We start from the raw sequence: 10,624 nt of genomic DNA, 5'->3' as shown, positions 1-10,624 counted from the left end.
CTCTCCACCCCCCCCCCCCCCCCAAATATTTCTGCTTATTTTGCACAATGTACATATAAACACTCTAGACTGTTTGCTCGGCAGGGCTTGCTATTATGGCACCATCTATGACCTTAATCTATATAATGCACATGTTTAACTGCTCCATGCTTTTTTACTTTACAGAGAAGAAATACTGTATATACGATTGTTAAAACTTGGTTTTAAAATGGATCAAAGTTCAGTAGCTGTGTGATAAATTCCAGCAACTGTTAAGAACACTCAAGAGACATGGCAGGAAAAGTATCCCACTTCATAGGGCTCTCTGCCAAGACAGAGATGGGAACTCCCAGTTTTCTGTGTACATTTCTCAGAAGATCCTGTAAAGCCACAGGCAGTTTGTGCCACAAGTTCCAGGCTGTGCTCATTGTGGATTTTCAATTGCTCTGACTACATGTATGTATGTATGTATGTATGTATGCAGTAAGCTTCTGGAATCTGGTTGCAAAAGCCATAGCTATAGTCAAATATAGGGTGTCTATATGAAGGCTGGCAAACAATGTGGGATAACACTGATATAAACCTATCACAATGTAGCAATCCAAACTGAACATATAATGATAAAGCAGAGGTTACCTTCTGAGAAAACTGCACATCAAAGTCATGAATGTAGGCAGGTAAACTGATTTGCAAATCTTGACTTTCCTGTGAGGGCTCATTCACCCCATGTGCAGAGGTCTGCGTTTTTCTGTACCTGATCCATACAGATCTCTGCAAGGACACATGGAAAACAATTGTCTTCTATGTGCCCTAGCATTGCTCAGTTGCTAAAAATGCCAGTCACCACTATGGTGTGAATGAGCTAATGGTCAAGCTTGGCCATGGCTCCTGAGCCTCTTAATGGGTCAGTAAAGCCACCCATCATATTAAAGCACCAATAGGAAAGCTCAAGATGTCACAGGCAGGGCCAAGCTCCGATTTATAGGCATAATAACGTAGACCCTCAATATCACACGAGAAGATTTTCCAATATTCTTCCAGTCAAAGTAAAAGACTAGCATCATGCATGCTCTACTGGTATTGTCAGGGGAGAATTGTGGCAGGCTCAGCGCTCTGTCAGTTCCCTTTTGAGGTGGGCAGATATCTCCATGCTCCTTCATTCTAATAGTGGCCATATGCATAGCAATTTGAAATAGATCTAGGCACATTGGAATCCAAACAAGCAATTCATCATCAATTAACATTTCAGTTTCTGCAACACATACATTATTGTTCCACCCTTTGCCATCGACTGAAAATCTGAAGTGAAAAAAGATATGATCTAAAAAAAGATTTGTTAATCTCGCCATACACATTACAGTTTGACCCTACAATCTTTGTACAGTCTCCTTTAGGTTTACCAAAACTTTGTAATACGAGGACCTACTGTACCTAAACTATCCAATCAATTTGTATCCAGTCAGGTGGGCCCTTGCACTATATAGTTGTTGGCAGATCTAAATCAGATTGTACAGTTAGATTTTAATGTGTTTGGTGAGGGTTAAAATCAATGTAATCATGTAATCTACCTTCAGTATGTTAATATCAGTTTTCTGACACACAATTATTTGTTCAATCGATGTACAAAATTCAAGTCAAAATTTGAAATCAAGAGTTCACTAAGGACCCTTTCACCCTAGCTTGTCCACTAAAACACTGCATTTTAGCGGGCAAGCTAGTGCGTTGTGGCAGCTCCGGCAGTGTGCGTTGTATCACGGTTTTGTTTTTTGTTTTTCTTTTACTTTATTGGTAGTTTACAATGTGTATACTCTATTCAGGTTTCTGCACAGCAGCGTGGTGACCTGCAGTGGGTTCCAGTGCAGACCATGCTTTATCTTTCCACTACACGCCACTCACCACACCCGCGTTGTAATATGAACAGGGCACATAGTAAACAAACAAAACAGGTCACCGATGTATGTGTGAACTGGCCCTAACTCAATTGAATGGGAAATCTTTGGCTTGCAATTTTAATTTGATTTTACCAGTTTAGTTGCACTGAATGATCGATTTAATGATTATATTGATACATGTGAGGCTGTAATTAGGGAGATATCTTTCTTTCCTTGTGCCTACATGGCGGCAGACTCATGATAGAGGTCTGCCTCTATCACCACCTACAGGATCAGTGTAAACCTATAAAGAAAAGCTCATAACCACCCTCCAAAGGGGACTGGAGAAAAGCCGTAGTCTTAAGCTGGCCATACACCTATAGATTTTTGATTGGAAAATTTCATTGCTGCCAAGAACCCTCTTTCAATTTTAGCTCAAGTACCCCATCACAGACCAATGTCGATTTTGATAATCGTTCGTTAGCACCACCAACTCACCGAATTTTGTCGATCGACAGAACGTTTTTCCGTTTGCGCATGTGCAGTGTTCATAGTTGCTGCGTTTTTTTTTTTGTACAAAAATGCCACTCATCCATCAATTTTCGCTCGATTCAAAAAAAGTTTTTTCAGCCTGACCAATAGAGGAAATTCGGCCAGGAGTACAGCAATTAAAATTGTTGGTGTCCCATCAACTGATCGATTATCGTTCAAAAGACCATTCGTGGACAAATTCCGAACAAAAATCGATACGTGTCTCGACTATCTCAGTAAGGTGGTCTAATGATCCACTGGTAAATCAGTTCCTGAAGGCAGCTCTACAAATTCGTCCACAAGAAAAAGTTTCTTTCTCCAGTGGGATGTGTTGCGCCAGTTCTAGATATGCTTTGCTCCTATGGAAAGCTGTTCACTTTTGAACATCACCTACAAAGCTGTTTTTCTAGAAGCAATAACCTCCGGCAGTAGAATCTCGAAGTCACAAGCCCTGAGTTTCAAGCATCCTTATATCTCTTTCTTCCCTAATAGCGTGCAACTGGGCACGCTATTAGGGATATTTATTTATTTATGATTGGCCATACAAGGACTTCACAATAGCAGCACATATAGCTTGTTTTAGAATACAGTTATAGATTATGTCACTAACATTTCCATTTCCTAGGGAGTGTACTGTTCATAGAAATTTGTATTTCCAAGTGAAAGCTTCCAGAGTTGAGCAAGAACCCGTCATTCTAAAGGTAATATTTGCATTGAGACAGTTGTAGCATGTTTGCTGATCCTGTTTATCAGACTTAGTAATAAGGCAAAGAGCAATCATGATGTGCAAAGGCAGCAAATCATCAGATTTCACTTTACTGATCATTAGACTTTACTGCTCTAAAGACAAAAGCTTTTTTAAATTTGGAGTGGGGAAGGAATAGAACCCATGTTAGGTTTGTATTACTGTTTGTGTCCCCACTGGGGGGGATTTACACTGTTAAGCTGGCCATACACAGATTGAATTTCAGCTGTTTTCTGCTTAATCCGCCAAAATTCAAACCACGTGTGACCCTGCTGTTAACAATCGGTTCGACAAAAGTCTGCTTTTTTTAAGCTGCCCATACACCTTGTGATCATCGGACAAAACTTTTCGTCCGATGATCGAACCGTCGTATGATTTTAGTACGGTTGCCCCATCCTGCCCCGATTATCGCAAGGCTGAATCAGTAGTAATTAAAAGAAAGCACCTGGACGAATTGCGGTAATCAACCGCACGTATTTTCGACTGTGTATGAGCAGTGTAAATCGTACGAATTTTGACGTACGGAAACGCCACCAACCTATCGAAAATCGGACAATCATGCGAAGTTTTCTAACCTGCTGGTTAGTCAAAAGTAAATTGATTGTACAGTATTTGCGGTTGTACACTGCCCATCAACCTTACGAATATCGGACGAAAACGCGATTGCATACGAAAATCGGACGATATTCGTAAGGTGTATGTATGTATGTAAATGAAGGAGCTGGGTAGAAAATTGCGGCAAAACAGTAACTGCAACCAGTCAGCTATTCTGACAATTGTTGGTGCCAGAATACAATAGCCAGCACGGGAGATTCCTCCATCTACTCTGTTTAGTATGGACAGGCGAATCGAGTTATTTTTTTCTTCTTTCAACTAACAGGGCTAAACAAGTGTTCAGCAAATGTCAATTTTTCAATAAATTTTTGACGAAAGGAGCCAGTCCAAACATTTTCAACCAATCACCTGCAGTCACTATTCGGGTATTCTGAAATGGCCAAGTGGGATTTCCCCATCCATGCTATTTATCCTGTGGGTTTGAACGAGAAAAAAACGATAAGTGATCATTGTCAATGGGACACACAAAGTGATAGGAAAGGCCAAATGTTGTACTTGCCACCACAAGAGGAATAGAGGGATAATCTTTCAAAGACAAGTGCCTAAGAGGGGACTTAACCTCACATTGGACAGATTGCCTTTTCCATTCCATTTGCTATTGTATCTCCAGGACAGGAAGTGAAAGGAATACTCCCCAATGGCACACATCCAGCAAAAAAAACTGACAGATGTTTTAGCCATTTCCTACTCTACACAAGATAAAAAGGCTTCGACTATACCTTAAAGCAGTGGTGGGCAACTCCAATTTGTGTTTTAACTACATAAGCCAACATGCCTCTGCCCCTCTGGCAGTCATGCCTGTAGCTGTCAGTCTTGCAATGCCTCTTGGGACTTGTAGTTCCACAACAGCTGGAGGGCCAGAGTTGCCCACCCCTGCCTTAAAGTGTGAATTATCAATGGATGGTTAGGGTGGTCTGGCACAATCTGCTTTTTCCATAGACCTGAAAAACATTGGCTCATGGCTACTTTTATATGTTTTAAATATTGGCTCTCAAAGGGGTCAATCCTTGAACAGAGGCAGACCAGAACCGCAAGCAGCTGAGCAAAACTTTACATTGCAAAGTTAAAGTGAATATATGGCATCAAAGTGCAGACTAGGGGTCTACCGATAATCACGGGCGATATTCACAAATTAAAAAATTATAGGTAACGGTTATATTTACCAATATTACCCATATTGGGTAATGCACTGTGCGAATTTCAGCCAGTTCTTGAGGAACAGGACAAAATTTGCAAAGTGGGTGCCGCTGTTGGCTCCCTTTCGGCTGGCATCCCTCGATTAGCTGATCAAAGGAGCCAGCCAGAAAATCTTTGTAGGAACAGAGGCGGCAGCCAATGACTTACCAGCTCAGTTCGGGTCTCTCAGAACTTTCTATCTCATGTACGCTCCTCTGCTGATTGACAGCAGGCAGTGGGTGCAATAGCCAGCCTGCTATTGGCTATTTGCAATAGCCAACAGCAGGCTGGCTCCTACCCACTGCCTGCTGTTTACATTCAACTGCCAACTGCAGAATCCAGCTGCCGGCAGATAAATGAGGCAGGGGGTCGGGGGTGACCGCTTGGACCTCAGGGGGATGCTCCCCTTCACTGCCATCACTAGTAGGCTGTTTCACTGCCACCACTGCCTGCTGTTTACATTCAGCTGCTGGCTGCGGAATCTTGTCGCTGGCAGATGAACACATAGCCGGTCATCTGCCGGCACAAGATTCTGCCACCGGATGTAAACAGAATATGGGCACCTGAAATCAGTTATCGGCCTGAAAGGTGGCCCATAATCAGTATGGATTCAGAAACAATTTAGGTCCCCATACACCTTGCGGAAATCCCGCGATGGTACGATAATCGGCAGGTATATGGAAGGCGTGCGACTGTTTCTACTGTACGGTCACACGTCTTTTGTCGAACGAGCATGCTAGAAAACCCGCGGAGAGTCGTACGATTGTTGGGTTAGTGGCATGCTCGTTCGACAACTGCGGAACGGGCCGGTGTGCGCACACGCACACTGCCCATTCAGCATTGCGATCATCGGAAGCCCGTCCCTGAGCGGGGCGGGATTGCGATAATCGCAAGTACAATCTGCCTGTCCAAGATGGCCAGATCGTACAAGCTTTTAATTAGCTCACAACCATCGCAAGACAAAAGTCTTGCGATGGTTGTAAGGTGTATGGGCACCTTTTTATATCAGTTGACTCCTAGTCCAGACTCTGTGCATCATATTATTTACATATTACTTAAAAGTAGTAAAAAAGCTTTAAAACAAGCGCTTACTAACCTAACTGTAGAGGAATTCATCTATCAGTTTCTCAACAGAGACACCAAAACCACAGCTCCACAACCTTCTTGTGTAAACAAACACCAGGTCCATCAGCTGTTAGAAACTGACTCTATATAATAATAGTGTGGCTGAGGAGAAGACAGGCTGGCCGGCTTGGCTTGGAGGATCAGGTGAGTATAACTTTATTTTCCTCCCTAGACCAAAACAAGCAGTTAACCCTTGCAGTGGGGGGTAGCACCACTGCAGGGGTTAATAACATTTCCCCTTTGGATTTCTTCCTTAGTTACTCTAGAGTACATGCCGCTACGAGGTCAGTTGTTTTACTGCTTTGTTAAGAATATGGAAAGATGTTAATGTTTATAGTCTGGGCACAGGAAGACGTTAACCATTTAGTCCACATCTGCTTCTGCATACTCATTGACAGCACAGGGGTTTATTTACTAAAAGAGTTCAGTTTGTAAGAGAATTTTCACTTTGTGAATGAAGTGAAATTCACAAATGTACCAAATCATGTTCAAGGAAAATAAAATTTAAAAAACAGTATTTTTGCTCATATTTTGGACATGATTGGGATGACTGAAGTCAGCAGAGCTTCACCTCATTCACTAAGCTAAAGGAAAATTTACTCCAGCTTGAACTATTTTAGTAAATCATCCCCACTCCGGTGAGATGTGACATATTGGACCACTGTCAGGTCTTTATTGCTGTGTGTCCCTATTAGGGGAATTCCTGCTCTCTTATTGTTCTGATCACCATGAATGAAAGTGAGGGAAAATCCAAAATAAATGTGCTCTAGAACAGGGATGGAGGGAAAATCTTCCAATAGGGATATTTGTTTCCATGACAACTAAGAAGGGATTTCCCACACATTGGAAAGATTTTCTCTCATGGCCTGTTGAGTCTACAGGACAGGAAGTGAAGGGAAATCTCCCTAATGAGGCACAGATGGCCAATAAAAGCCAACAGTGTTTTTAACCCTCCCATACTATATACAAAATGAAAAAAAAAAAGGTTTGGGCTTTAGGTATATTTTAACTGATAACCTAATTCACATTAAAACAAATGAGTTGATCATGGACTGAACTTTGTACTTTCATGTCTGTCCTATGATGCCCATGTAACACAAAAGCTGTTTTGTAATCCCTCAAATGCATTGCAGCTTCTGCCTGTAAGGGGTTACGTGATACCAATTCCCATTAGCAGTATGAATCCTTTGTGTCATGGAAGGTTTGAGTAGTCTCGGAATGTTTAGCGGTTATGACGAGCGTTAAGAGTTTTTCAGCTCTGAATACACTCAGCTATAAAAGAATAGTACTGTATGTTTTCATTTTCTGTAAGTATTGTGAAACAGTACAGAACCCTGGTACAGAACCCTGGTACAAAACCCTGACCTTTTATACTGAACACAAATCTACCAAACCTCATTCCGATCAACCATATAATAACGTGGGGGTTATTATTTCTTCTTTTTACACAACATATATTACAGATACAGTATGCACATTTTTCCTAAATATACAAAAAGACATTGGAATACAACTAATTTCAGGTTCTATGCATTACAAAAAGCAAAATGCGTGCGTAAATGTGATAAATAAGAGTTTATGGATGTTGTGACCGGGCCCCCAACTTCATGCACTCAGGGAACACTGCACCCTCTTTACCCCTGCTTCTTTGGAAAAACAATATTTACTAAGCTCTGGTTGCTATAGTTTGTGATACCTTGCACATCATCATTCCAATTTGCATTTTATTTAAGAGTACCTGTACTATGTTTTCCCCTCCCCATACCCTCGGTAAAGTCCCAGTGAACACACCCTGGGTACCCGAAACGTAAAGCCTGCCAGGTTCTGCAGAACTTAAGATGCCAGTATATTCACTTCTACCTATCACACCAAGGTGATGAACACTAACTAGCGTATGGCATGTCATTCAGGGGTACAGGGAATCTCCACACTTTGAGTGATTGCATTGACCGAGGTTGATATGTGTTTCCTCCCCTTACGTATGTTGTCTTCACCCTATTGTTGTACTACATTTGCCTGTGTTATTCCATGCAAAATGGACAAAAATGACAAAGAATTTATTAAAAAAAGAAAACTACTATTATTGGTTTTTCTAAATGGCCACATTAGTACACCATTATCCTGAACGGTTAATGACTTGAAAATGGGTTGAACTTATGGTCCACCTGAATCTAATGCCTAGTGTTCTGTAGTTCAAACTGGAAGTGAGCACCCTAGGGTGACAACCCAACTGCTGCTCCATAAAAACAGTACAAAGTGGGAGCTTTATCACCCTAGGATGGGAAATGTATTACTGCTAGAATCACTAGGTGAAAATAGAAGAAACAAAGCCTAAATTAAGAAAACAAATGCAGCCACTACATCTAATGACTAGTTAGTTGCAATATAGTAAGTTAGTGTTCTTGGGTTTTGGATACATTTTAAATCCTACAAAATATATTGATGCTATATTAATAAAAAGTGTTGATCAATAATAATAATAATAAAGATTAGGTTTTCAAAATTGAAAAAAAAAAGAGTACCTGTACTAAGCAAAAGATCATTCATCAGATCTATAATAAGCAACATCACTTCCTTACTCATCACAAGTGGCCTGCTGACAGCACAGCTGGGACTTCTTCAAAGCCCAACTTTCTGAAAGCCAGTATATTCAAATGGGTAAGGCACAGCCCCATAAGACAGCTCTTTGGCATGGCATAGGTTATTCGGGCACCAATCAATGTATGATGGGATGGAGAAGGAGATGTGCTTATTTGCCCAATATCCCAGATGGCTAGAACATCACAGGAACTCTTGAAGCACGCTTAGTAGACTGATACGATTTGGTATACTGTTCAGCTAGTCCTGTAATTCACTTGTTCCTCTCCCTAATGAGACACATATGGCCAAAAAAAAGCTAACAGTGTTTTTAACCCTCCCTTTAACTCTTAACTGTACAGCCATGAGGATGAGTCTATTTTGTGGTTCTACTCACTGGCCAACAAAATAGCAGTGTGATAATGCAAAGTCACCTTTCCAATTAAACTACACAACTGAAGGAGAAAATATGGTTGTCATATGCCTGGGATGGGTGGGTCACTCAGAAGAACTTGTTGGCTGAACAAAATCATATATCCTTCACCAGGTCAAAGTGGTCCAACTATGTGTTAGCAGTTAGGCTGAGGCTCCACTTAAATATTGTTCATCTGTTGCTAGTGTACTCATACATGTTATGAATGGCAGACATCAACAGTCTACCAATGACAACGTAAAACCTTGATGGATGGTTTAGAAGGTTTTATCACCTAACTTCCTATCACTCTGGCGGCAGGTGAACATCCAACTACAACTCCAAGTACAATCCAACTATTGAAACATGTACACTCCTAAATCCCATACATACATACTTTTGTACTGTGTGTGAGCATAAAATTCCAGGCTGGATGTAATCTGAAGGTGCCATAGGTGCCATAAAATGAATTACTCCCTCACCCGTTTCTGATATGAGAGCCAAGGAAAAGATTTCTACATCAGGAGCACTTGTTACCACAGTTAAAGATTTTCCAGCTTGTCTGCCCCCAGCTTTGTAGATGAAGCTGTTGTAAGCAATCCCTTGTCTCACTAATAAGGGGCATGCCAGATCTACAATTTTTGCAGAAAGTCAGTATTTATCAGTATTTATGTGCAAAGTGAAAAGTGTTTAGGGCATCCCACATGTCTCTAAAACAGATACAGAGGTATGTGCTAGATACCTTCTTATGAATCAGCAACCTGAACATTGCATAGATACACAATTATAACTGGTATACCTCTCTACCCCCACCCTCTCAGTAAATTATAAAAGTGCACTCACTCTATAAGACACTATTGCAGATAATATATCTGTAGCTTTAAAATGACTGTATAGAGATGTCTATCTTGACAAGGAACTAAAAAAAGCTTTTAGATATACATTTCCAAGAAGTCTAAAATTGCCGTGTCAGCGCGATTGCTAAAATAATATGCTTTATGAAGTGACATACATGACAGCTCTACGTTTTACAATCACATAACTAGTGCTATAAAACCTAAACTGAAATGTTATTAACACTGCAAATGGTGAATATATTTGAATCCATATTTTATCCAAGTAAAAATCTTGTTTTGATTTCCTGTTTGTAATCCTACCAAGGATGACCATGACCATTAAATTGCCAATGACCAGGACAGGCAATTAAAAGCATGCAATTACAAGAAAGAGTAGACTAAAGCTGCCCATACACCTTAAGAATATTTGGTGATTTTCGTATGCGATCACGTTTTCGTCCGATATTCGCAAGGTTGATGGGCAGTGTACAACCGCAAATACTGTACAATCTATCGACTTTTGACTAACCAGCAGGTTAGAAAACTTCAGTTGGTGGCGTTTCCGTACATCAAAATGTGTACGATTTACACTGCACATGCGCAGACGAAAATACATGCGGTCGATTACCGCAATTCGTCCAGGTGCTTTCTTTTAATTACCGCTGATCCAACCTTGCGATATTTGGGGCAGGATGGGGCCGCCGTACGAAAATCGTACAACGATTCGATCATCGGACGAAAAGTGTCGTCCGATGAT

This window comes from Nanorana parkeri, unplaced genomic scaffold, assembly GCF_000935625.1.
Source record: "Nanorana parkeri isolate BGI_ZX_2015 unplaced genomic scaffold, ASM93562v1 scaffold549, whole genome shotgun sequence".
NCBI lineage: Eukaryota > Metazoa > Chordata > Amphibia > Anura > Dicroglossidae > Nanorana > Nanorana parkeri.
This window is presented reverse-complemented; position numbering follows the sequence as displayed.